The sequence below is a fragment of the Sus scrofa genome, chromosome X (genome assembly GCF_000003025.6).
Source record: "Sus scrofa isolate TJ Tabasco breed Duroc chromosome X, Sscrofa11.1, whole genome shotgun sequence".
NCBI lineage: Eukaryota > Metazoa > Chordata > Mammalia > Artiodactyla > Suidae > Sus > Sus scrofa.
Genome location: NC_010461.5, coordinates 9,891,585 through 9,919,584, shown reverse-complemented (window position 1 = coordinate 9,919,584; position 28,000 = coordinate 9,891,585). Strand labels below are relative to the sequence as shown.

Here is a 28,000-nt window from a genome sequence, read left to right as displayed (position 1 = left end):
CCTCAAACACTGGAATCACTTGGGGAGTCTTTAAAAAGCGCTGATGCCTGAGTCTCATCTCTAGAGATTCTGATGTAATGAACCCAGGATGTGCAGCCCAGCCAAAGTTGAGGTCCCTTGCAGATGGACTCCTTGCTTCTAAATTGGAGCACAGGGTGGGGGTGGGGCGAGGGGGAGTGATAGGCCGGAAAGGTTTTGAGCTAAGATTTGAAGGATGAATGGAGTTTCTCAGGCACACAAATCAGGGAAGTCATCTTGAGAAATGTGTGAAGGTCTAAAGAGAAGAGAGAACATGGAGTTCTGAGGATGTTGCTCTTAATGAATATTGTTGGTGTGTAAGGTATGATGGGCGAGGGTGAGGGGGGATGAGTCAGAAGCCCAATCACAGATGCTGTTGAGTCCAGGCTGATAAGGTTAAGCTGTACTTCACAGGCAGGGGAGAGCATTTCTTCAGAAGCACTTGAGCAGCAGCTTTTGAGCAAGATGAGATCCGAGAAAATGGAGAGACCATTTGTCAAAAGAATCAAATCTCCTGCATGCTTTTATACCATGCTTCACTCTCAAATGAAGACGAGAAAGCCCTTTTAAAAAACTATGCCTTGTACAGAAATGAAGGACAGGAGAAGGAGCTTATTTCTGTATTAAGTTCTTTTGATTTCAAATGTGCCAATTACCTGGGCGCAAGTCTCATGAGATCCCAGAGATTTGTATAATATATGGAATATAGGGTTAAATCGAACAGGAGGAGGAAGTGGTAGAAAAATTCTCATCTGTTCTTTGATCGAATTGTTAAAATGCCTACCGTGGAGTCATGAACTTCTCAAGGGAACTCTAACAGCTATTTCAATCCTTGGCCCCAGGGTGTGGGTGTATGGTGGGAGGGGGTGCATTTTAAAGGTTTTGAAGGTCATCCTGTACCCTTGCTGAGTGGCTAGGGTGGATGTTTGGATCCAAAAGTTTTAAGGACCTGACTTTGATGATTACCTCTCCCTCAAAGCCACTACAAATGATCTATGCAGTGTCTGCTTCAGACGGAGAGGCAGAAGAATGGAGGGAACAATTAAGTACGGTTGTGCCTCTAAGGAAGAGTCACTTACTGTCACTGTCATTTTCATGGAGGCAGAAGAATGGAGAACACATTTAAGGATGGCCTTGCCTCTGAAGTGGAGTCATCCATTGTCACGGTCACTCTCAATTTGAACTGTGAAGAAAATCACACCCATGGCATTTTGCTAAATAAGCGCAAAGAAAATTATCATGCAGTTCATCTGTCTTCTTTCTTGGTTGCTATGTGAGGCCCCTTTCCAATCTAGCAAAGAGATTTGTTATATATCATGCAGCACTATGATGAATTGAATCAGAATAAGACTTTTCCTGTCACTCTAACATCTTTAAAAATAATGAATATATTATTCTTCTAATAGTTTTAAAATTGAAATCAATACAAGAAAAAAAAATCTCACTGAAATGGAAGTGGTAGTGTGAGAAGATAAGAAAATGAGAGGAAATTTGCTGTTGCCTAGAGATGAGCAGTGATTGACACTCCCACGTGTCCTTCAGTGACAGCACATGGGTGTGGCTTATTCCAGCACACCAAAGGTTATTCTTCATTGACTGTTTTTTCAAGGTGATACATGTCTGCTTGGAGACCAGTCTCTCCCGCATAACTGTAAATCCCTAATTACAGTACAAGCTAGTTCTAGATCTTATGCTTGTTATTTGCCAGAGTTTTCCAACATGTGGACATACGACAAAGAGCTTAACAAAGAGCTCATCCTGGTTTTCTTTTCTTCCTCCAACCTCAAGGTAAACTCTTAATCTTGAACACAAATTTCTTTCAAAATGTTCAGATCCTGGAATAATCCAATTTGTGGTGTGCGTTTGTGTGTGTATTTGAAGGAGGTTGAGTTGGTGGAGGAAAATGAACTGTGAGTGGTATAGCTTATCTTTCCCAAGCTAGCTGACTTTCTCATATGTCAGAATTTTAACTTTAATGTAACTTTAAAGTAGACATTTCTATCAGTAGAAATCAGATATGTTGTTATCATGACACAGTTGTTACAGCTATCTCAAAATTTCATTCTCCTTGCTACTTTGAAGTTACAGTTGCATTAGACCTTAGGAAGCTCTTGTTTGTACTGCTTTAGTTAAGAAGCATGTATGTTGCTAGAGTGAAGTCTTTGATAAATGAATTTTAGTATAAGTGGTTTTCTTTAAGCCCCATGCATTTTCTTTATACATTTAAATATTATTCTGAGCAGGGTCCTGTGGGCTTCATCAGACCACTAGTATTCTCTGAAGAACAGTAAAATATCAGACTCCTGCTTCAAGGAGGTAAGAGACCAACCTCACATGGTCCAGAACTTTCTGATGATCTAACTTGATACAAGTATAGGCTTAGGAAACCTAAAAGGGAGACAAGATAGCATGTTCCTTAAATTCCACACCTCTTTTTGCTCAAAAATCCCATGATTCTGAATACTGCTAAAATTATGAAGACAAGTAATCAGTGAGTAGAATTCAGGGGGCCATATGCCATGCTTTTTAAATTGTATCCTATTTGTCGAGCGACTAAAAATTGAACATTGTACTTTGCCTGTATGAGCATGGCCTTTGCCTAGAACCGTTTCCTTCTGAATGAAGACCACCAAGGTCAAGTATCAGCTTAATTATGGGAAAATGGCCCCACAAGTGGACCAGATCCTGGCATTATCTATTGTATTGTAATAGTACAGATCATCTGCCATCTTGGGCCGCCTACTGGACCTAATCTTCCTTGGGAGGGCTAGAGGGCCCAGAGCTCCTCTTTATATGGCCTTCTTCCCACCCCACCTCCTAGGACAGCTCCGCCCCAACATCTGCTCAGCCAGACTCCTTATGCTTCACTCTCTTATCATCCAGCATTTTTCTTGCATCAAATAGTCTTTGTGGTTCTACCTCTATCCTGTTTAAGGATCCAAGAAATATTTAAATACTTAAAAAAAAAAATCAAAGTATGACATACATAAGGAAAAATATACAAGTTTTAGATGTGGAAGCTCAATGAGTTTTAATAGAATGAATATACCTGGGTAAATAGCACCCAGATGGAGAAACGGAACATCATTACACCCTAGAGTATCTCCGGCAACCCCTTCCTGTCCCCATGCCTCCCAATGTACCAAGGATCACCACCAAGCTGACTTCTAATAGCACAGTTAGTTTTGCCTGGTTTTTCCAACTTTATAGACACAAAATCCTAAGTATTGCATTTGTGTCTGGCTTCTTTCACTCAAAGCTATGTTTGTGAAATTCAGGTTCCTGGAAAATTTTAAACTCAAAAATTCAGCTCTTGTTTATCCCCCCTCAGGATTAGTGTATGGTACAGGGAAAAGAACAAAAATATTTCTTTTAGAAAAGCTGGCTTTCAGGGGACCTAAGAATTCAGCCCTCATAGTTTAGATAGCACTATTTTTTTTTTTTTTCAACTTGTTCTGTGTTTTCTTTTTCTTAGAAATCGAGCCTGGTTATAATTCTGTTTCCTGTCAAGAGTTGGGGTTGAATGCAACAAAGCTGTGGCCGCCTTGTAGGGAACTCGTATCTGAACTCTTGAAAGCAATTATACTTAGAAGTTAGGCTTTACCATCATTCAAAGCCACCAGAACATCGTATCTGCACATTTAAAGTAAATCAAGACGTGTTGAATATGTTACTTATATGAAAGTCTTTTTCGTTGCTATTTATTTATTTATTTATTTATTTATTTTTGGTGTCACTTGCTTTACAAAGCAGACCAGCCAAGTCAACAGGGTACAGTGGAGAAAGTGGTGAACAAGGGTTCAAAGACAAATGTTGTGTTCCAAACACAGGCCTATGCGGCGGCCTCGCCCCCATTCTTGGGCAACTCCATTGCCCAGTCTATCCGACTTGAAGATCAGAATGAGATGATGTCTAAGAAAGACTTTGCAAATGGCACTGCCCAACACCTGCTAGCTGTCTCCACAGCACCACACACTTTCCTTCCATACTTTGCAGATTCACAGGAGATTTTTTTCCTCTAAGTGCTTCCTGCTTCTCCATGACCTTCTCTCTGCTCAACCAGCCATCTTCCTTTTCTACAAGTTCTTCATAGCCCAGCTCAGAATCCAACATTTTCATGATGTTTCTGCAGTACATGTGCCCAGTCCTTTCTCTCTCTTTGGAGTCCTCTTGTCCTCATGGTTCATGTTATACTCTTTTGCTTGATGTTCCCTTTTTGGCTCCATGGGAACCATGGAAAGAAAGTGTCTTTTGTGGAGGGGAGGGGGTGGTACACCATCTTAAAAAGGACATGGTAGGCATTTCATGCATATTGTTGATTAGCTTGACAGTTTGTTTTTAAAAGAAAAGATAAAATCAATGGTATGCTGGTAAAAGTCCTGCTTTATAGATTTGCTGATTCCCATGGTGTAAATACCTCCATCATGGCCAATTCCAAGCTACCAACATGATGTCAGTTAACTCACAACATTTCAAAGTTTTAAACATTCAGTTTTTATGGGCCAGTGTAAGCTGGCTCCAGTAACCTACTAGGCAAAATACTCTAAATAAGAAGTCTCCTTTAAAGAAAGAAAGTGTATTTTATCCTTTGACCCATCTGTCCCCAGAAACCAATACAATGCTAGAAAATAACAAATACTGAATAAATGTTTGTTAGCTGAAAGAAAAAAGACTCTTTAAAATAAACGTTATAACCTTCCTGATTCAGAAGAAAATCCGGTATTTGTTTGTGTAAATGTCATTGTGTTATTCCCCAATATCCCAAAAGAAGGTTGGATATGAACATTTTTCAAGAAATAGATTTACATGGACAGATGCTCAAAGCCAGTGCCTAATTTTTCTGAACATCTTGCTCTGTCTGTCAAATATAGCAAACGCCATAAAGTGATTCATCTGTATCATGTGTGACTTGATGTTGTGTTAGTTAAAAATGTTACTCTTCTACCCAGAGCTGTGTTCCAATTTTAATTTTAAAGATGAAAAATGTTCCTACATTGGCAACTTTATTTCCAACGAGGAGAAGCTTTGGGTAGAAGGCTTCCAATCAGTAAGGTGCATGAGAATGGTCTTCAAGCTGGAGGAATTAGTCAGAGCTCCAGGCTGGTGTGGGAGAGAGGTCAGTGCACCAGGGAAACTTCCTAAAGAGAAAGGTACCATGAAGTGCCAAAGAGCCTATATGTTTGTCAATGTTTTGAGAGATTATGTCCTAAAGTCTCAACAATATGCTAAAACTCTGACACTAATCATCTGGCTGGCAGAAAAACACATTCTCTTAAATAACCATATGAAGTTCATTTTAAAATAATCCATGTCTTTGCAGAGGAAGCAAGCTGGATGAGTGAGGTCAGAAGAGTCTCAAAAGCCTCAAATAAGATTCTTCTAAGACATAATAAATTGGGATTTTTTTTCTCTAGGTCACAGGGAAAGAGCGCAGTTGAAATGTACACGAGTATCTGTACAAAGGCCATTTTAAGAAATAATTGAACTATGCAAGTTCTAGCTGAGCCTTGATCCTTTGTTTTCTAACCAAGGCAGAACTAGGAACTGACCTACATACCAATCATTTATTTTCTTTATTTTCTTGAATTAAAAATGAACTCACTGTACAAATGCGGCAGGTTTCCACAGAAGAGAAATAGCAAAAGAATGATACAAATGGTTTGCTTTCAAAGGACCTCTGAAACCAGTGAAAAGCAATTCTCTGGGACTGAAGAACTCAAAATAAATAAAGTATGTGGACACTTTTGGTGGAAATATCTGGGGTTTTAAATGTTGAAGTCTTAACACACAGTACTTCAGAATGTGACCTTATTTAGAAATAGGATCACTGAAGAAGTAATTAGCTAAGATGAGGTCATACTAAAAAAAAAACCTTCAATAAAATACCAGCAAACCCAATTCAACAGCACATTAAAAAGATTATATACCATGACTAAGTGGGATTGATTCCTGGAATGTAAGAGTGGTTCAACATATGAAAATTAATCAGCATGAGTATAACACATTAACAGAAGGAAGGACCAAAAAAAACAAAACAAAACAAAACAAAAAAAACCCCAAAACCCCCATATGAGCATTTCAAATGATGCAGAAAAAGCATTTGTCAAGATCTAATACCCTTTCATGGTAAAAACAACATACTAGGAATAGAAGGAAACTACCTCTACATAATAAAATCCATATCTGAAAACCCCACTGCTAACATCATACTCACTGGTGAAAGATTGAAAGCATTTCCTCCAAGATCATGAACAAGATAAGAATACTTGCTCTCACCACTTTTATTCGAAATACTATTGGAAGTCTCAGCCAGAGCAATTAGGTAAGAAAAAGAAATGCAAGTATTCCAAATTGGAAGGGAAGAAGTAAAATTATGTTTGTTTGCAGATGACATGATCTTACATGAAAAACTCTAAAGATTCCACCCCAAAAAACAATAGGACTAATAATGATTTAGCAAAGTTGCAGAATACAAAATCAACATACCCAAGTGTTTCTATACACTGATGATGAACAGTCTGAACAGGAAATTAAGGAAAAAAATCCAAAACAATTTTGAAAAAGAAGAGTAAAGTTTGGAAGTCTCACACTTTCTGATTTCAAAATGTATTTTAAAGCCATGGTAATCCAAACAGCGTGGTACTACCATAATGACCAGTGTAAAGACCAATGGAACGGGCTAGAGAGTCCAGAAATAAATGTACATATATATTCTCAAATGACCTTTGACATGAGTGCCAAAATGAACTGATGGAGGAAGGACAGTCTCTTTAACTAATGGTGTTGGGAAAACTGGATATCCATGTGCAATAGAATGAAGATGAACCATTATTTTATACCATATACAAGAGTTAACTCAAAATAGATTAAAGACCTAAACTTAAGACTCAAAACTATGAAATTCCCAGAAGAAAACAGAAGGCAGAGCGTCATGACTTTGGATTTGACAATGATTTCTTGGACATAATACTAAAAGTACAGCAAACAAAAGTAATAATAGACAAATGGAACTATATCCAACTGAAAAACTTCTGTACATTAAAGGACACAATCAACAGAGTGAAAAGGCAATGTATGGAGTGAAAAAATATTTGCAAATCACATATCTGATAAGGAAAAAATATCTAAAATACATAAAGAATTCCTACAACTCAACAGCAACAACAACAAACCCAAATAACATGATTTAAAAATGGCCAAAGGACTTGAATAGATATTTCTCCAAAGAACACATATAAATGGCCAACAGGCATATGAAAAGAGCCTCAACATCACTCACCATTAGAGAAATGCGGATCAAAAGCACAATGAGACACTACCTCATGCCCATTATGATGGCAAATATAAACGAACAAACCAGAAAATAGCAAGTACTGGTGAGGATGTAGAACAATTAGGACCCTTGTGCACTGTTGATGGGATTGTAAAATGGTGCCATCAATCACTGTGGAAAAGAATACGACAATTCCTCAAAAAATTCAATATAGAACTACCATATGATCCAATAACCCTACTTCTGGGTATATATCCAAGAGTTGAAAGCTTGCTTGTTCTGAGGGAAGCAAACCGCTCTATCTTGAGTAGGCTATGGGGACCTGAAGGCTCTGGCCAGCAGCCCACTAGGAACCAAGGCATGCCAATAACTACATGGGTGAGCCTGTAAACCGATCTGTCAGCCCCAGTCAAATCTTCAGATGATGGTAGCCCTGGTCAATAGCTTGATTGCAACCCCCTCAAAGTCTGTGAGCCACCACCCAGCTAAGATGCTTTTGAATCCCCAATCCACAGAAATGCTGAAATAATAAATGTTCGCTGGTTTAAACTAAGACTGTTGGTAGTTGGTCTTGTAGCAATAGAAAACGAGCAGATAATCAAAGCACTCACTTTCTGAACGGATTGAGGACCTTCAAGCAGAATGAGAGAACCACCCCTGCCTTTCAACTCTGGCTGCTGTGTGACATTTAAAGGGAAAAGAAAGAGTTCATTGTTTAAAGTGCTTTTTAAAGTTGGTTTTTAAGCATGGTTGTTTTTATACTGGTGAGAATGACAGCCATATATCAAAGCTAGAACACAGAGAGGGTTAAATGGGCACACATTAGAATGTGATCACTGATACACGAGGGATCAAAATATTGTAAAGTATTCTGAACAACTAGAAAATGTTGGCTTCCTATGCCCTAGCAGTATGTTCGTTTTATATTCGAGATATTCAGATTATATGCTGCATCCCCCACTGGCATTTCGTGCTTCTTCTCAGGGAACATTGCCTCCCTTGATCATGATTTAGGAACGTTCTATTTCACTGCAATGACAATTTTCAGGAATGACAGGTACTGAATAATTATGGGAAAATTGCTTTCGTGCTTTTCCATAAAAGCATTTTGTACATGCTGCCAAAGCTGGCACTGGTTGAGACTGTAACCTCATGCTTGAAGATGTGTAGACCCACGTTAAAGATCAAAATAAAATCTAAATGCATTTTATAATATCTCCTTTGAATACTCTGGCTATTTCACAACATCAGGCAGAGGGAAATTAGTAGTCTATGAATTCTCTATTCCATCAACTTTTTTTTTTCATTTTAAAAAACACAGAGGATACAGATCCTCCCTAAAAAGAAAGGTTAGACTAGATGATAGGTCATTTTTAAGTTCCATTTTACTTTTAAGAATGTAAGTATATCTAGGAAGTGACTCATGGGGGGCTAAAATGAGGAATCTGAGGGTTTGTTTAGAAGCTCTCTGATCAGCTAATGTGGTGCCCTCTGCAGAGGGGCCAACTCTCTCCTAAGAGTCAGAATGGAAAGCAGACCGACCCTGAAGAAGACACAGATTATCCTCATGAGGATGGAATCAGTGGTAGGAACGTCCTGCTCTTTGTTGGAGTTTTACAGCAGGGGGGTTGCTTTTTCTAAGCAGAGATCAAAGGGAAGCCTTGGGCAGACCCCTTGGTATAGGGCCTGTGAACGGGAGCTTGGCACTTGCCATCTGCCTCTACACCACTCCTAGGCCTATGGGAACAAATGGAATAAATTGGCGTGATCAGAACCTAAACCCTATGTGCAATGGCTTACAGAGGAGGGACCCAGCCCTCTGGGGTAGCAGCTACCAGTTGGCTGGAGCCAATAATTTGAAAGAGATGAAGAATAACACTGGAAATTGGAACCAGTTGTTACTAGAAGCAACTGCGGTCAGGGCACGGAAGCAGGGCTGGGATGACATGGACAGGACAGCAAGCAAAGGGGAAGAAGTCCTGTCCTACCCTCTATGCTTCCACCTCCTTCTAGTACCCCCCTTCTCCGCAGAGCCAAACAGGGAGGCAGAGGGCAAGGGGGCGATGACATAGGCAGAGTTCCAGCCCCAGCATCAGAGAGCAGAGTAGAGAAGGGAGGGCTTGAGCTGAGAGACTGTGGTTTGAGAACTAATCTAACAAGACAGTACAAAAAAGAGGGAGCTGAGGCCTTGGGTGAATGTAGGAGCAGACAGCAGCAGGATAGACACCGTTAACAGAGAGTAGTAAAAAGCCATGGAATAGACCCTCATGTGAAAAACATTTCGCCACAGGTGGGACCCATGGGGGCAGCAGAAGGCTCAGAGGGCCCAGGAGAGTAGGCCCTCAGGCCTCAAGGTTGGTTTTGGAGGGGGCTCGATTTCAGCCATTGTTCAATGGAAAACTCTGTAAGGGAGCAGGGTAAGTCCTCATCTATCTACATAGGCCATTAGGACAAAGAAGTTCCTGCCTTTAGGTGCAACTCAGAAAATAACTTAGAAAAAATTTAACCTGCATACATCCAGTGGAATTGCAGTCGAGACATTAAAATGCTATGAAAGATGACCAAGAGCTTCCTAACTTGTCGCTAAGTGACATAGGACGGTTGAGGTCCATTTGTAATCTGGATTTGAGGGAATGAGGACAGGTGAGTAGGAAATAAGAGATACAAATAATACATGTGTATTTGTGTTACTACATATTTACACACATGGAGAGTTGCTGAAGCAGTTCTGTAATACTTCCTTAAAATTCCACTTTGTGAACCACCCATGGCCATGCTCAGGGCAGCCCTGGTCCTTTTCTCCTTATCTTTTTTTTTTTTTTTTTTTTTTTTGTCTTTTTGCCATTTCTTGGGCCGCTCTCTCAGCATATGGAGGTTCCCAGGCTAGGGGTCCAATCGGAGCTGTAGCCACTGGCCTACACCACCGCCACAGCAACTCGGGATCTGAGCCGCATCTGCAACCTACACCACACTCACAGCAACGCTGGATCCTTAACCCGCTGAGCAAGGCCAGGGATCGAACTCGAACCCTCACGGTTCCTAGTCGGAATCATTAACCACTGAGCCACGACGGAACCTCCCCCCTTTTCTCCTTGTCTATCATCACCTGAACCACTCTGAACTTTCCTAGTTGGAGGTCATAGTGCCTCACCCCTCTCTCCTTCCAGCAAAGGCAAGTTTGTTTCCGCTGAGGGAAAGACACTCATCATTGGGTTTCTTGTAGCAAGACATCAAGCCACTCCCTAAAAGGGTCTTCCCTCCTCCCTTGATTTTATACCATGGAAGGAGAAGGACTATCAGTTAGAGACATGGGTGGTTATTTTCCAGCTTCACTGGTCCTGCTGAAGTAGATTCTAAACAGAACTACCCACAGCCACAGGTTCAGAGGAAGCAGGAGCTTTTGATGCCCAGCTGACTTAAAGCTCAGATTTTAAAGAGATGCCTTTATGACCCAAAGAGGACACGTCATAAAGACACAACCATAGTTTCAAACACAGGCTTATAAGTGGAATCAATTGGTAACAATGAAAGAATACTGCAAGAAGTCCTAAATAATGTCTTCCATTTGGATTTATTCAATGGCCCCCTCTTTCCAGCCATCATAGCTGCTTTTTAATATTTATGTTTTGACAAGGGTTCCTGTTTTTATAAAGCACAACTGGAAAAGATGTGGTCATAGCAAAGCCTCCCTGCTGGTGGTGTACCTCATTTCAACAGATGTTCCGAAGAGAAAATAGCCTTTTGAGCTTGCAGTCTCCAAGATTCAAATGATGGATAATAAAGGAAATAGCAAAAGCATGTTGAGAAAATTGTTCCCTCTTTTATTTCTGGCCCTTTCCAAAGCAGTCCCTAGTAGTAACCTTTCTATTCATAGATAAGCTCACAGCGAGTTTCATGCCACGTCTCGTCTTCAGACAAGCCCAGGAAGTAATTCTAAACTCTGTCACTTTTGAGTAATAAGGTTGGGTTGTGTTTCATCATAAAGTCAAGCACTGATCACATCCAGAGGATGTATAAACTTGTACTACAAAACAACACACACACCCGGGAAAGAGCGGTTCCCCCATCTTTGGCCTGTTGGATTGGGGCTGTCCATGGAAAGGTGGATTTCGGCACTGGTGAGCTCAGTCCAAAAGAAAAAAAAAAGGACAAAATATTCTCTCATAAGTTTCCCTTTCAAGTTTTCCAGCTAGGGTCTTTGCCTATTGTTCACATGTTAAAGCTCCTGAAAGCATTTCCATTTCAAGCTTTCTACCTTTCTGTTTGATCTTAGATTGCCCTGGAAAGAAACCTAGCCCCGACTTCCATATGCACAGCAACCAACGGACCTGCAGTGCTAAAACCAGGCAAATGCCAGACAGGAGCAGGGCAAACCAGGACAAGCTGGTCACCCTGCAGAAGGATGGCTGTCCCCAGTAGGACATGACTGAAAACACCTTCGTTAGGCTCCTTGGTTGCCCAGGTTCAATCTCTCCATCTAACAGCATGAGACAATGGCTTCCAGCAGATTTGGGGGGCTGTCATTGTTATGTAAAAGCAAGCCATTTTTTTTTATGTAAATAGACACTTTGTTTAAAGCAGGGTCAGCATATACCACCCTTCACCTATTTTTCGTATTTTATTTATTTTATTATTTTTTTGTCTTTTGTCTTTTTAGGGCCGCACCTGCAGCACATGGAGGTTCCCAGGCTAGGGGTCAAATCAGAGCTGTAGCCACCGGCGTACACCAGAGCCACAGCAACGTGGGATCCGAGCCATGTCTGTAATCTACATCACGGCTCATGGCAACATCGGATCCTTAACCCACTGAGCGAGGCCAGGGATCGAACCCGCAACCTCATGATTCCTAGCTGGATTCGTTTCCACTGTGCCATGACGGGAACTCCTATTTCTCACATTTTAAAATGATTTTTAAAAGATGATACACCAGAGATTTTCTGTAGCCTGTTCCTCAAAGCCTAAAATATTTACTATCTGCTCCTTTACAGAAAAATGTGCTGATCTTCGGCTTAAGATGTATTTAGTTATAGAACTATTTTACAGCCAAAATGCTAGGGTCATTTTGGGGGATATGAAGAAATCTATGTCTTAATTACGAACTGCCAAAAATTCCTTTATAAATTTTATTGTCTCGATTATTTTGCCAGAGGGGGCTTTATAAATGTATGGAAAATATCAAATGTTAAATTTTTCACTTTCTTTCTAAATTCATAATTATCATTCCTGATTTTTGGTTTTTTCTTCCTCTAAATTGAATGCAACACAAGAAATCACCGGAGCCTCCTCGTTGTGTAGGTGAGTAAACCAAGACTGGAGAGAATCATGGGGCTTTTCCTAGGGCTCACTCACTTCTGGTTGGGGAAAGAGCCAGAACTGAGCCCAACCCCTGGGCTCCAGCATTCCTTGCAGTAGACTACATATACTGCTGTTCTCAGTTCTCAAGAGAGAGACTGCGCTCATCCCTCAGAAAGGCCATTTAAAAATGAATCATTCCTGGAGTTCCCGTTGTGGCTCAGCAGTAATGAATGTATCCGTGAGAATGCGGGTTCAATCCCTGGCCTTGCTCAGTGTGTTATGGATCCAGTGTTGCTCTGGCTGTGGCACAGGCCAGAAACTGCAGCTCTGATTGGACCTCTAGCCTGGGAACCTCCCTATGCCACAGGTGAGACCCTAAAAAAAAGACCAAAAGAAAAAAAAAAGAGAGAGAGAATCATTGCTAAGTCATTACATACCAGTACCCTCTCCTGGACAATTCCTCCTCCCCATGCCCTAGACTAAGACAGAGAACTGTCCCTGCTATCTCTTTGGGACAGTATTTTCCCAGTTGACCTTCCAATTCACTTGCTTTAGAGGGTCTATGCTTCAGACTGGATTTCTAGCCGACTTCCTGCCATTGGCCGCGTGGTAGAATCGCCTGATGTGTGTGCGTGTTTGTGTGCCTGTGTGTGCTGTTTTCTTTCAATGCCATCTTCAGATACTCTGTTCCAGTCTGAGCGGAGCCTAAGGAAGGCGTATGCTTTCAAGGCTCAAGTGGTTCTAATATGAACCACCGCGTTAGAAGACATGACACTATGTTTTACAGAAAGTAAAGCTATTTTCACAAATGGGGAAATATCTTCACCAGACAGCATAACTCTGATTCTGTAATAGAGTAATTTGAATTAAGAACTTTTAGAGAAAAAATTCCCTATTTTGTAGAGTGGAAGAGAAGAGAAGATGGACCAAGGCAATTCAATTTGGTCTCCATTTTATGTTTCTCTTTCTAAAGTCCATTGTACTCATCTGCGATTGTTTTCCTACATGTAAAATCCACTTTACTCTGTGAAGACGGTGGTCACCTAAATTGTGGACCAATCCACAACCAGCGATCAACACTAATCTTGAGAGTTTGGGATCTGGAGTGGTTTGTTCAACGTGCAGCTAGAGAACAATGCCATCTAAGGAAAGCAGTGCATGTTTTTCTTTACATCTATCTCCATTATATATGCAAATGGACATGTATGTATAGGATTACAAATATTCTAAATGTAAATATGGAGCTGAAAACATCGTGAGCCAGGAACACGTGGTAATTCAATAACACAAACCTACTACAACATGTGATTTTAAATGCAAATTTGATTGTACATATATGTGTGTTTGAACAATGTATATTACACCCTAGTGTGTCGTTTTCTAAGAGGTTATAAATCTCTCCAAGTGAGGAGGACGAATTCTTCACATTTTATGCCACTTGGAGTATGTTTAAGATTCAGCTGAGCATGAAGTAAAAGACAGGTGGTTGTCTGTAAGAAAGTCAAATTACTGTGTGCAGGAAAATTTTTACCGCTCTGTGCTCAATATACAATTTTCTAAAACTTCACACCCACTGCTTAGATCACATCTTTCAGTGATGCATCCAAAGATGAGAAATTATAAATTGGGGCTCTGCTTCTTTGTCAAAAACTGTTCAATATTCTCAATTAATAGATCAAGCATGGGGATATTTCTTTCTCTAGGTGCCCATTTATCAGCAGCAATTTATCTTGATAAGAATTTGGAAATCATTTTCACAGAGGTTATAGAGCAGAGTTTCTTAGCCTCGGCATGAATAACTTATTTTTTGTTGGTTTTTTTGGGGGGTTTTTTGGGGTTTTTTTTTTTTGGTCTTTTTAGGGCTGCACTTGCAGCACATGGAAGTTCCCAGGCTAGGGGTCAAATTGGAGTTGCAACTGCCGGCCTCCACCACAGCCACAGCCACAGCCACAGCCACAGCCACAGCCATGCCGGATCCAAGCTGGGTCTGTGACCTACCCTGCAGTTCATGGCAATAACGGATCCTTAACCCACCGTGCGAGGCCAAGGATCAAACCCGAGTCCTCATGGATGCCAGTCAGGTTCTTAATCCACCGAGCCACAACGGGAACTCCGGGAATGACATTTTGAGCCAAATAGCTCTTTGTTGTCGGGAGGCTGCAGGATGAGTGGCAGCCTCCCTGGCCTCTACCCACGAGATGCCAGCAGCACACACACCCCTTACCTGGGACAGCCAAAGATGTCTCCGGATGCTGCCCAGTGTCCAGTGGGCACTGGAGCCCTGGTTGAGAGGCACTGCCATAGAGCCCAGAACACCAGCCTCACACTTCAGAGAAGGGAGAGCACTCAGGACAATGAGAACGTGAAGTTCCTTTCACTCTGAACGCCTTTTCTCCCTTTCAGTATAAAACACAAAGAAGGCTGCTTCCTGAGGCGAGGCCTTGGGATGATATTAGGAAGCGCCCGCCGACCCCTCCTGTTTATTATCCAATTATGTTTCCAATTAGGTTTTCAAGTCGGAAAAAAATGGCAAATCCCTTCCAGTTCTGACTGAGGTCAAAGATTCTTCACCTTTTTTTTTTTTCCTTTTTAGGGCCCCATCCTCGGCATATGGAAGTTCCCAGGCTAGGGGGCGAATCGGAGCCACAGCTGCCAGCCTACACCACAGCCACCAGATCCGAGCTGCACTGGTGACCTACACTACAGCTCACGGCAATGCCAGATCCTTAACCCACTGAGCGAGGCCAGGAATGGAACTCACATCCTCATAGGTACTAGTCAGGTTCACAACCCACTGAGCCACAATGGGAACTTCCTTCTTCGTTTTCAATTGAACTTCATTTAAAATTCAAGTTCATTGTGAAGTTAAAGCTATCTCCATTTTAGCCAGAGAGAGGTTCTAACTGGGACGAGCCTCTTCCTTGTATCCTGGTCTAAGACTTGTGCCTTTGGAGAGGGTTGGGCAGGCTTGGTTCCAGATCAAGTTCAGGAGGTGGGGGCAGATAGACCTTGGTCACTCAAGAAAATAGGGCAACATCTGTCTGTCACTGCAGGCCTGGCCTGCTTATCATTTTTTCTGCTTTTGTAAGCACCAATGAGGTAATGTCCCTGAACTGTGTCCTTTGTCGCCTGCAGCGTTTCCCACCACTGCACCACCTCTGATATGCTAATGGAGAAGCCAGGGGTTTTGTGTGTCTGAAAAGGCTTTCAGGCCCAGTCACCAAGCCCACCGAGTGTCCAGCAGCTCAGCCTGCGCTGGGGGAGGCTCTCTTTCCAGGGTCCTTTCCTCTCACCCTTTCTGGGAGGGTGCATGCGCTTAAGAAAGGCAATTAACCATCCGGCACTAGAAAAACAGACAGATCATAAAACAGAACGATCCTGCCCCCTGCAAAGTGCCAAGTGGCACACGATCGTCCAGTCCACTCTGCGAAGAGGCCATAAACCAATGGCTTCAATCTCAAAACGACCCAGTGGGGCACTGGTTTGTATGGAAACTTGGACGAAAGAACGCCATGCACATTCTCACTCCACAGTGCCTGGTTTTTCAGGGAAATCTATCCAGCCTGACTGCCAAGGTTTAAAAATACCTTATGTAGGTGTTCAGAATCATCAGGTCATAGAATTAGGAAACGTTAACTGGCAGAAGTGTTTTTTCTTTTCTCTCTTGGCATGCTTATTTGCTTCTACTAAGTCCTCAGTATTTCTTCATTGCATCAAAATCAACAGGTTTAAAAGCAATCTTGCAAGGATTCTTTTTCTAGAATTGTCTCTACTTTCTAGAATTGTTTAATGATTGCTATGTCTTCATTCAGGTCATGTAACACCAAAGTTTTTTTTTTTGCTTGTTTGTTTTTTTTTAAATCTCGATAAATTTATCCTTAAAACATTTCCCCACTTTGCATTCCAAATTCTCCAAGTTCCCACTGATACTGTTTACTAACGCAAAGACAGATGGTTGTTCTCCATTAAATCCTGGACAGCCTGCTGCCCAAGATGTATTTATTTATCAAAGACTTATTTGTGGTGCCAGATGCTCTAATGGGCCATGAGGACGCAAAGAAGACATAGTTTCTGACCTCAGGAGAAAACACAGTCACATCCAGGAGCCGGTATATAATACAACGCGGTAAGTGCATGATGAAATGGTGTGCCTGGTGCTGTGGGATCATAATGGAGGGATCAAACCAGTCCCAGGGGAGTCAAGGAAGGCTTCCCGGAGGAAGTGGTTGAGCTGAGCACCATTTCTGTGCTGCGCACTGCGTTAGGCACCGAGGGAAAGAGGAAGGGAGAGTAAGATGCAATCCTGGGTTTGGTACCCAGACAAACTAGAAAAGGCAAAAAGACAAAAAAAAGAATCAAAATTTCAAAACACAGTGTTCTTTCTCTCCTTGATTCTTACCAAAATTATGTTTTCTTCTTCACTTAAGTGTTGTTTCTCTTGGAATTCCTGTCGTGGCTCAGCAGTAACAAACCCAACTAGTATCCATGAGGCTGCAGGTTCCATCCCTGGCCCCGCTCAGTGCGTTAAGGATCCGGTGTTGCCATGAGCTGTGCTGTAGGTCGCAGACGTGGCTCGGATCTGGCGCTGCTGTGGCCGTGGTGTAGGTCGGCAGCTGTAGCCCCAATTCGACCCCTAGGCTGGGAACTTTCATAGGCTGCGGGTGTGGCTCTAAAAAAAAAAAAAAAAAAAAGTTCTTTCTCTTGAGATAGTTTTCTTTAACTGACCTAAGAGATGAAATCCACATAAGAGAACAATAAATTTCCTCTTTATTTTTTCTTATTCTTTGTGACGATCAACCCATCAGATGTAACTCATTTTATTTATTTATTGCTTTTTAGAGCCGCACCCATGACAGATATAACCTTTAAGTGAATTTATCTTCGATCCCAGTAATGATCTAGCCCCCAGATATGCTCATTCTGCTCAGTAAATAAAAGGCCGATGATGTTATTTCCCCCAAGAGATGCCAGTGATTTCATGGAGGTGTGGGGTGCTGGAATTCTGCGGCGGCGTGAAGTGTGTCTGGTCATGGCATTCCATTCATCAGCTAGTTGATGAATTGTTCCCCTTGAAATGTGAGTGTCCTCGTCGTGCTAGCCTCTGGTGACACAAAGAGGAATAAAGCCACTCCTTGACCTTGATGAGCTCTGCATTTGGCAGAGGAAACAACCACTTAGGAGAAAAGGTGACAAGTATGTGACAGAAAGGTAGTCACTGCTGTGGGCCAACAAGGATTGGTTGGAATCCAGAGGCCTGCGGTGGGTGGGTGGGTGGGGGGTTGGAGGGACATTTGAACTGAACCTGAAGATGACTTGTGAGTTTTCCAAGGGAAGAACTAAGACAAAGGGGTTTCATGGCAAAGAAAACATGAGCAAAGGCTTGGAGGTAGAGACGTGAGGTGGTCTCTCCTCCGAAGTGATGAGCTATACAAAGGAGGCGGAGGGGTCTGGAAGAGACAGCTGGGGATGGACAGCGAAGAACTTCCAGCTAACGGAGTGGTGTGCACAATTTCAAGAAACGGCCTCAAAAGAATGGATTGAACACTATTGCTTGCAATAATCTCTATCTTCGTGGGCATCAAAATAAGTGTAGCTCGGCAGCCCATCTGTGTAAGCAGGTAACCAAAACGGTCAGCAAAGAGATGCTACAGACCCATGTCGACACCTACCAGTCTGAGCACATGGTGCCCTGTGTCAGCATGGAGAAGTCACAGAAGACAGACCTTCACCCCTAACCGCATAGAAACAGAATGATGTTTAGCAGGGGGAACTGAAAGCAGCTCTTTTCCCCCTTTTCTCTTTGTCCACTTCTGTCCCCCTCTAGCCTTAAAAGAACCTAAATATAGGAATGCGATTTCACTGAACTCCCGACTTAGGCTCTCCTGAATGCACGCCACGCCTTGCCTATCCCGTTGGTCCTTTCCCTAGATTAAAAGAAGTTAAGAATGAAGAGGGAATGAGAAGCTTTCTAGCCCCGGCACCTCCCTTAGCAATCCTGCAAGCAGCTGATGTGGGCAAGACAACATCTGAACAGAGAGTCAGCCGGTGTGCACACAATGGTGACTGATGCAGAATCCGACTTCCTGCCTGGATGATTCCCTGAGATGGTTCCCTCTCATTTTTCCTTCTAGAAACGGTCATGGCTGAACAGAAGCTCTGGAGTTGGTCTCTGGACAGGAGGCCAACAACTCCCAAGACCGCCAGCTTTCCTCTCTACTGACACTTGGCTCTCAAAGTACTGGCTAATGAGCGGCAAGTGGCCAAACTTGGGTTCAGTTACAGCAGGGAACTACATTCTGCATGCAGTGCCTTTGACAGTGATTCTCCAAGGTGGTGGCTGAAATCAGCGCTTGTCACCACTAGGGTGGGGAGGGCTAATGGCATCTAGTGGGTATGGCCCGGGGACACAGCTAAACTTCCTACAACACACAGGAAAGCCCCCACAGCAAAGAGTGACTCCACCTGCAACATCGCCAGCGCTGAGGTGGAGAAATCCTACTCTCGGGCAGTGGTTCTCAACCCTCCCTGTCCAGGGGAGTCATTGGGAAATTTTCAAAAAGTCTCATTGCCCGTGGCCTTCCCCAGGCATCAGGGCTTTTTAAATGTTCTCCGGGTGATTGTGAAGGGCAGTGGGGCGTGACTAGCACAGACACTATCGTTTTCAACATTCCACCCCCCCTCCAAGAGCTCATGTGGGCAAGATACCATCTGCAGAGAGGGTCAGCCGGTGTGCACACACTGGAGAACGGTGCATAATCCAGCCTCCTGCCTCGATGACTCACCGAGATTCTTCCCCCTCATTTTTCCCTTTAAAAACTGTCATGGCTGAGCAGTTGGCCTCCAGACACGAGCCCAACAACTCCTGAGATCGCCAGCTTTCTGATGAAAGCATCTTTCCTTTCTACTGACACGTGGCCTCTCGATGTATTGGCTAATGAGCGGCGAGCGGCCAAACTTGGGTTCGGTTACAGCAGTGAACTGTGTGCTGCACGCAGTGGCCTTGACAGTGGCCAGACAAGCATTCACTTTGTGGCTCCCATGCAGTCTTCTGCCCAATCTGTGCCCCCATCTTCGCCCTGTGCCCCGGCTTTTGGCTTTGTCTATTTCCCACTGTGGGGCTCCTAAAACCTGGCGGATAAAGATAGGTTTGGGCTTTGCCTATCAAGTGACAGGGCATTGGGGGCCCCTCTGGTCAGCCAGTGTTTCCTACCCACCCGAGGGGAAACCCGAGTTAAAAATGGTTAAATGGAGAGCTAGGTGAGGGAGATAATTAGCAACTATTAGTTCTTGGGCAGCTGCATTCCTATTACAAGGGATTACTCAGTAGCAGGAAAGGCCAGCCTTCTATCAAGTCTGTTTAGCCTAATGAAGCAAAAAGAACAACAGTTGTTTTTGCATTTTAGGTGGGAACACATACACACACATATTCAACCAGAGCCCTTGTTAATTTGTTGAAATGTCCCTGGCAAAGACGTCTGAACAGAAAAAAAAACATTTCATAGTTTTTGTGAGAGATCAAAACACGTGGCCTACATCATCCTTTAATTCTCAAGAGACACCCAAGGGAACTTTCTTACCTTGGTTTCACTTCAAGCTACCAACTTGGGGGAATAAATCAGAGGCCTTTGTTGCCTGCAAACTCTGGGGCAGCCATGTGCAGCCTGATGGTGCAAGGCTTTCCTCTGCCATCCCCTGGGACCTTCGGGACGACAACCCCCCAGCGCACACGGCTCTGGTTTTTAGTTGTTTTATTCCTTGCTCGGGGTCGAACCTGCTGGAGGTGATGTAAACTCGAAGAACCCAGGCTTCCTTGGGAGCAGCGCGCAGGCTCCCAGCCGAGCTGCTCTGTGCTGTGTCTCTCCGTCCAGATGCGGGCAGCAGCTGGCAGCTGAATGAAGGCGTTCACTAATGTGGAGGGGCGGCTGTCGGCTCCAGAACTTTCCAGTTGAGCTGGAGGCAGCGTCCCTTGCGCTTTCCTCTTAAACGCTAGGATCCTTCCGGCCGGGGTTTCTCATCCTTCTCATGATTGACATTCAGGACTGGACTTTGTTTGCCGTTGGTGGGTGCTCTCCTGTACATTGCGGGGTGTCAAGCCGCATCCCAGGTCTCTACACATTAGATGCCAGTAGCGCCCCTAGTGGTGACAACCAAGAAGGTCTCCAAACACTGCCAATTTCCAGGGGGTGAGGGCGGGCAAAATCGCCCCAGTTCAGAGCCTTTGTTGCTGAACTCCCAGCTTCCAGCCAATAATTCCAGCAGGGAACTACTGCAAGGCTTTGAGAGCGTGAACCAAGGAGGGAGGCGGTCGGTGATTCGATCTGGCTGCTGCCGGGAGGAGGTCCCCAGCTGCAGTGTGGAGAGTGGGGAGCACGGAAACAAGAAAAGATTTGACAGGAGCCAAGTCCACGGCACTGGTCCAGCCAAGAGCAAATGATGGCCTCAAAGGGAATGTTGGCAATGGAAATGGACCCGGTGAAGGACCGGAAAGGGGCTGTGTGGCAAAGATCAGCCCTGCAAATGGCTCTTGGGCTGCGGCCCTCAGTGCCACATCCCGAGATGGAGGACTTTGGAGGAGAAACTGGTGGAACAGAGGGAGAGACAGAGCACAGGGTGGATCAGGCCAGAATCCTGTTTTGAGCATGCGAGGTTTGAGGTCCAGCCCGAGATAGTCCAGCCAAGGCACCGGGGTCTCAGAGTCTCAGAACTCGGGGGAGACGAGTGGGGCTTGCTCAGAGTAGAGACAGGAGCAGAAGCTATGGGGAGGCAAGTCCAGGTAGAAAAGACTAGAGGGGAGACCCCACTGTGGCACAGTGGGTGAGGACCTGGCTTGTTTCTGTAGAGGCACTGGTTCTGTCCCCAGCCTGGTGCAGTGCGTTAAGAATCCGGCATTGTTGCAGCTGTGGCGTAGGTCACAGATGCACCTGGGATTCTGTCGCTGGCCCAGGAACTTCCATATACCATGGGTGTAGCCATTAGGAAAAAAATACAAGAACGAGGATTTTTTATTCTTCACAGCTCTGTAATTTCAAGCTCTTTCCTTTCTCTTTCTTTCTTTCTTTCTTTCTTTCCTTCCTTCCTTCCTTCCTTCCTTCTTTCTTTCTTTCTCTTTCTTTCTTTCTTTCCAGAGCCATGTCCACGCATATGTAAGTCTTCAATTGGAGCTGCAGCTGCCAGCCACAGCCACGCCAGATCCTTAACCCACTGAGCGAGGCCAAGGATCAAACCCGAGTCTTCATGGATGCTAGTCGGGTTCCTTACCACTGAGTCACAACAGGCACTCCCTCGAGTGGTTTTCAACCCCCCCCCACAAGAGATGGGTGGAGGCAAATGAGAAGTGGGAAGAGGCCTCACAGTGGCCCGATTCAGCCAGAAGCCCAGTTACATTTGTTTTTCAAATAAACAAGGAGTCACTTCAAGCTCCGTATGTTTGAGAGACACGTATTTCAGCTGGCAGCCCGAATCAGAGGGCAGCGCCCCAGGGAAAGATGGCCATGCTTGATGGCTCTGATGTGTGCCCAGAGACGGAGCAAAAATGCTGGAGACCTTCTTAACAGAGGATGCTTCACAATCACCTGGGATGCTGACAAAGCAGAAATGCAGAATCTCAGGCCCCACTCAGACCTACTGAGTCAGAATTTGCAGGGGTAACTGGCATGCTCATTGGAGTCTGAGAAGTCAGGTACTATATGAGATAGGAAAGGGCCCCAGAAAATCCCACCATGGAGCCACATTAACGATGCAGAAGAATATGGCAGGTGGGAAAACACAGGATCGTTATCATAGTGACTTTTTTTTTTTTCCCAGGGGGGTGGCGAGATTTGCTGGTTGGCTACACTTTTTTTTTTTTTTTCATAGTGACATCTTCCTTTGTAAACTGCTTTAGTAATTGAAGCGTTTTCACATATACCAGCTTCACTGTAACCAGGAAGGTTGTGCTCTGTCATATGACAATTATATCAGAACCCTTCATACCTGCAGGGGTCTGGGCTTCTTTACGAGGGTGTGGGGCCCCCTTCAAGGTCTGACACAGTCATGTCAGAACACGACAGGCAACAGTGGTTCACGGCACACTTGCTACTGTCCCTCTACGTTTTCTCCACTGAATGCTGCTTTAGCCACGTCCCTGCAAATCCATCAGCTACCCCACCCCCAAGCCCCGCAGGACAGCCACAAAAATAGTAGCTAGTGGTCCCTGAACCACCGCCAAGGGAAACAGGGGCTATTATCTTTTCTGGGAGGATAAAACTGAGAGGAGAGTGGTGACATCATTAATTTTCCCTTCGAAGGCACACCGAGGAGGCAACACAGAGGGGGCAAGTCACAGAGAAAAAAAGTGCAGTTCCCTCCGTGCAGAGGGGGAAGTGAGGCCAGTGCTTGGGTGGCTTACGGGGAGAATGAACTGGGTTAATCTGGTCATTTGCTCAACCCAACCAGTAAGCGGCCAAAGTGGAAATCTACCCTAGCTATGGGCCCTGCTGGAAAGGTTCTGCTAACCTTCCAGGTCAGTGAGTCCCAGCCCAGGCTGCAGGATGCGATCCTGGGGAATTTTTTTTTTTTTTTTCTTTTCAGGGCTGCACCTGCAGCATATGGAAGTTCCCAGGGTAGGGAACCAATCAGAGCTGCAGTTGCAGGCCTATGCCACAGCCATGGCCACAGCGATGCCAGATCCAAGCTGTGTCTGTGACCTACACTGCAGCTGATGGCAACGCCGGATCCTTAACCCACTCAGCGAGACCAGGGATTGAACTCGCATCCTCATGGATACTGCTCAGGTTCTTAACCTGCTGAGCCACAACGGGAACTCCCTGGGGGAGTTTTTAATCCCAGTGCGGGGCCACATCCCACACCAATTCTCAGAGTCCCTGGAAGGTGCCTCTAGGATTGAGAGGCACTGCTTTATATCCTTCAGCCAGCCTGTCCCCCAGTCTGAAGCTACACAGACGCCTTTCTTCCTCAAATCTGCACTCAACACAAATTAACCAGCCAGGCTGGAGGATGGCGGCCCTATGACCCTTTCGAGTTTACATAATAATCTTGCAATTGTACACGAAACAAAAACACCAGTTCCCACACGCACACACACACAGCCAAATCCTACCCCCATCTCCACCCCCTTTTCAAGATGCAAGACAGAAGCTTGAGTTCCTCTTTCTAGAGGAACCTCTGACCAGCACTCACTGTTCCCAGGCAGCTTTCAAAATCCCACGTGTGCGCTTCTATTTCAAATGTGTCTGTCTACAAAAATGCTAGAGGGAACAGACAATCTGGTTTCGCCTTCACTTTTAGTGAGTTTGGGCTGGAAATAAACTTCCATGTTTTTGCTGTGACACGTGGAGGCAGAACTGAGGGGAAAGGAGGCCCCAGAGCAGACCAGCCATTAACAAAGTCCATACTCAGCTTGTGTGCACCAGGCGGGGTGGTCAAGCAGTGACGTGCAGACCTTCAGGGCCCGTCTGGGGGACCCAGCTCCAGGGTCGTTCTGTCACGATTGCTCTTACCTTGCGGTGCTTGGATGGTCAATCTTCTAAATATGAGCCCTGGGTGAAGTTCATGCTTAGGAGTCAAAGGACCTGGCTTTCATCTGGCTCCCCCATTTACACACCTTGTCATGAGGTCTTAGGCCCCTCACCTGCAAAACACGAAGTTTTTTATTTTTATTTTTATTTTTTGCCTTTTTAGGGCCGCACCCACGGCAGATGGAGGTTCCCAGGCTAGGGGTCGAATCGGAGCTGTAGCTGCCGGCCTACACCACAGCCACAGCAACGCGGGATCCAAGCCGCATCTGCGACCTACACCACAGCTCACAGCAATGCCGGATCCTTAACCCACTAAGCAAGGCCAGGGGTCAAACCCGCGTCCTTGTGGATGCTAGTCGGGTCTGTTAACCACTGAGCCATGATGGGAACTCCCCAAAAACAGGAAGTTTAAAGAAACTGTCGCGTGTTCTGTATCATGATCAATAAATGGTACTCTTGTTCTTCAGGGGGTTTTGGTCCAGTTAGGAATAATGATCAGCCACATTGTTTTCAGCATAATTCAGATTATGGTGCCAGATTCCCTCCCTTAAAGACCGAAATTCTCTAACATTTGCTGATCCAGTGGTTCTTTACAAAGGAAGTGTTGTGTGCATGTTGTCTTAAAAGGCTGATTTCCTTCCCCTTGATATTTTTCTACTAAAATAGGTCACTTAATGGCTCCTCCTGGGTCTGCCTTGGTTTATAGCAGTTGTCCTCAGTGGGGGTGATTTTTTCCCCAGGGGACATCGGGTAATATTTGGAGACATTTTTGATGGTCACACCTTGGCAGGGGAGTGCTACCGGCATCTAGTGGGTCAGGGCTCGAGATGCTACTGAATGTTCTACAATGTCACAGGATGGCCTCCCACACCAGAGGGCTCACCAACCCCCAGTCCCATGGGTACCGAGGTTAAGAAAGCCTGAGTGAGGGTTGATGAAGACTTCTTTTCCTATTCAGGTGAAATTTAACATTTCTTGTTCTGTAGGGAAGTTAATTCAACCTCAGGTTAATTAACTTTGAGTTCTAATCTTGTTCTTAATTCGAATGGCTAGAATGGTTCCTGTACTCAAGTCTCTACCTTGGTATCCCAGGTATCTTGCTCCAGGGTCTTTCCCATATGCCCAAACCTTGCCAGAGATACCAACTCAGAACCTAAGCTCTGAAATGTCAGACCAGTATCCTGCCTCTGATGCACAAGCAGTATGGGCTCAAGAAATGTCCTTCTTGCTCTTTCTAGGCCACCTCCTCATCACCCCCTGCTGGTTCCTAGCCCGAGAGACAGCACTGAGAGAAATGTATATAAGAAACTGGACTAAGTAACTGTTATCTTCCATTAGCTCTCCCCTATAAGTTTTACTTTCCCAATGCTTGTCACACCTAAAAGATGAAACCTCCTTTCTTTTGGTCTTGTCACTTCTCTAAAAATTTATTCTTCTTTGTTAGGATGCTATATAAGCCCCAAGTTCTAACCACCCCTTTGAGGTACCCATCACTGAGTTTCTCCCACGTTTATGCACTCTGCTTGTGTTAATCCTTTTTTTTTTTTTTTTTTTTTTTTTTTTTTTTTTTTTTTTTTGGTTCTCTTGTTAATCTGTCTTTTATCAGTTTAACTGCCAGGGCCCCAATTGCAGAACCTAGGAGGGTAGACACAATTGAGACGTTGACTCCGGTGTGTTTAGGAAAAAGTGCTTAAGAGCCCATTTTGAAGTTCACGATCTCAATCAAAAAGAAGCGAGGAGGGTTATCAAAAGGCAAGAAGGAAGACTAAATGCAGGGTTCTGGATGAGATCCTGGAACAGATAAAGGACATTAGTGGAAACACTGGCAAAATCCAAATTAACTCGGGGCTCTGGTTAATTATAACACGCCAAAGTCCATGTCTTCATTTTGACAAACATGCCACAGTCATGAAGATGTTAACCACGGGGCAACTGGGTGAAGGATTAAAAAAATAAACATGAAGGGGAAATCTGGGGAATTGTCACACTGTGAGAAAACCTTTCCAAGAAGTGTCAAGACATCGTTCTTGTTCTGTTGTGTTTTGAAGAGGATGTGATTCCAAGACCACTTCTTTTTCTTCCTCTGTCCAGATGCCATCACTTAGATCAAGACTGGTGAGCCAAGCATTTTCTCAACGAACCACATGACTGGTCCCCACCTTCTTCCTAGCTCAGAGTGGTTTGAAACAGATGTTTCCAGGCAACCATTTGGGGACATTATCCGTTGCCATGCTGAAAAACTCACCCCACCCTCGTGTGTATTCATTTCTTCTAAAGAGATCACTTTCTAGTGTAGTAATCATGTTCCATCACAAACCCATGAAGTCCTGGGCTTCAGTCACCCACAGAAGTGCACGCTCTTATCAGAAAGAGTTGGCCAAACCCCTAGATGAAGGGAAGAGGGGAAGGTTGCTTCATGACATTTTCAGTGTGCGTGAATCCACGTAATCAAAAACCCCCACCTTCGAACAGGATTTTTCCATTTGTTCTGGATGGCTGCTGTTGGCACGTTTCCCCTTGTTGGGACAGGTACAGATGCATTTGGCGAGCTCATAATAAAGCAACTATACCAAGCCCCTCCCCTTGTGACTGCCAGCCTGTCAAACAATGGCTTCAACATGCTCTTTTCCCGCTGTGACATTCTCCTGCAGCTAGGGAGAACGCAAGCATGAATTTTCTCAGGGAGTAAATCTTCCAGCAAGTAAATAATTACTGACGGTTTTCCCCAAGGTATTTTCCAAGGTGATGTGAGCAAGGGTTAAGGCTGTTGTGAACATCTTGTCTCTCTGTAGGATCATAAGAATATTTAAGAATCCGCTGCTGTTTTACGTAGCATGTGTTCACTCTCTTCAGGAAAGGTTGTGACAAGATTTTTAAAATGGAGGATCTGATTTTCATTCAAGATTGTGCCTATTTTTGTTTGGGGATTTTTTTATTTATTTATTTATTTATTTTGATTTGTTTTTTTGGCTGCACCCACAGCAGGTGGAAGGTCCCAAGTCAGGGACTGAACCCATGCCACAGCAGTGACCGAAGCCACTGCAGTGACAACACCGGATCCTTAACCTACTGAGCCACAAAGATAATGCCAAGATCATGCCTGTTTTCAGGTGTGTTTGACCAATCTTAGAATATCATTAAAGAAAATGAAGCCCATCCATATAGCCAGTGTCTCTCTTGCAAGATAAAATGTTAAGATAAATGAATCCGTAAACCTTGGTTCAGAATGAAGTGATTGACAATACAATTGTTAGAATAATTTGAAATGGTAAAGCAAAATGTTAAGGATAATATGATTATTTCCTTCCTTTATAAATCCCATTATTCTCAGGCTGTGAAAAGCATTCTAATTCTTGACCTGCTTGTCTCTGCCAGGCAGACCAGCATGCATATGCCTCAGTCCTCGACATGGAAGGACTAGCTTCCATTTCATAGCTCCAGGGCCTTAAAGGATATATATAGTCTTTGTGGGATCCATAAGTTACTAGGCTGAGGTCCTTGATTTCCCTAGAGAGTCCCAGAATCCTTGCCTTGGGGCTGTTTCAGCATTTGGCATCACAAGCCACAGAGATCAAGAAAACAGCAGGAGTTCCCGTCGTGGCTCAGTGGGTTAAGAACTTGACATATTGTCTGTAAGGATGCGGGTTTGATCCCTGGCCTCACTCAGTGGGCTAAGGATCTGACATTGCTGCAAGCTACAATGTAGGTGGTAGATGCGGTTCGGATCTGGTGTTGCTGTGCCTGTGGTGTAGGCTGGCAGCTGCAGCTTGGCTCTGACTCCTGGCCCAAGAACTTCCATATGCTGCAGATGCAGCTGTCAAAAGAAAAAGAAAGAAAAAAAAGAAAGAAAGAAAGGAGGAACCATCTCCAGGAGAAGGCCCACAGTAAGTACTTATTG

The 28,000-nt window shown here is 44.2% G+C and overlaps 1 long non-coding RNA gene across 2 annotated transcripts in view; it reads right to left on the bottom strand.

The window, feature by feature from the left end:
- LOC110257721 overlaps nt 1–28,000 on the bottom strand; it is a 197,577-nt gene that overhangs the window by 40,141 nt on the left and 129,436 nt on the right. Inside the window, exons 3-4 of one of the 2 annotated variants that reach the window (XR_002340647.1) lie at nt 24,085–24,215; nt 20,164–22,166 (exon numbers count right to left, since the gene is read on the bottom strand). This is a non-coding gene — a long non-coding RNA (uncharacterized LOC110257721). The remainder of the gene's footprint in view (nt 1–20,163; nt 22,167–24,084; nt 24,216–28,000) is intronic. The other variant, XR_002340648.1, reaches the window with a different exon arrangement.